The sequence below is a fragment of the Myotis brandtii genome, unplaced genomic scaffold (assembly GCF_000412655.1).
Source record: "Myotis brandtii unplaced genomic scaffold, ASM41265v1 scaffold579, whole genome shotgun sequence".
NCBI lineage: Eukaryota > Metazoa > Chordata > Mammalia > Chiroptera > Vespertilionidae > Myotis > Myotis brandtii.
In genome coordinates, this window is record NW_005370171.1 from 901,852 (window position 1) to 902,254 (window position 403).

Sequence of the window (403 nt, forward strand, 5' to 3'; positions counted from 1 at the left end):
CGGGACTCCAGCTGGGCTGAGGCCAGCGGGGCTGCAGATTCGGAGCCTGGTACTCGGGCTGAGCCAGGGCCTCACGGTCAGGAGGGAACCAGGAGGAAGCCCGTGGCCCCGGCCCCGCGGTAGGGTGGGCTGCCACGGTCTCGCCTGTGGGTGTTGGTCTCGCCCCCCTCCCTCGGGACCGTGCTGAGCTCTGCGGGAACGTCCTGGCCTGGCGCTAGGCCCTGGGCGGGCGGGAGCTGCAGGACATTCAGCCCCAATAAACCCGCTGGGAAGTCACTGTGGACAAGACAGACTGTTCCCTTCGCTGCCCCTGCCCCCGGGAGAGGGCCAGGTACACGCCCCCACCCCGCCCGCTTCCGCAGCCAGCCCGGCGGCTGCTTCCCTGCAGGCACCTCTGCTCCTG

General features: G+C 71.0%; 1 protein-coding gene across 1 annotated transcript in view; it reads left to right on the forward strand.

The window, feature by feature from the left end:
• Window positions 1–403, forward strand: part of AP5Z1 (adaptor-related protein complex 5, zeta 1 subunit) — a 17,551-nt gene that overhangs the window by 12,718 nt on the left and 4,430 nt on the right.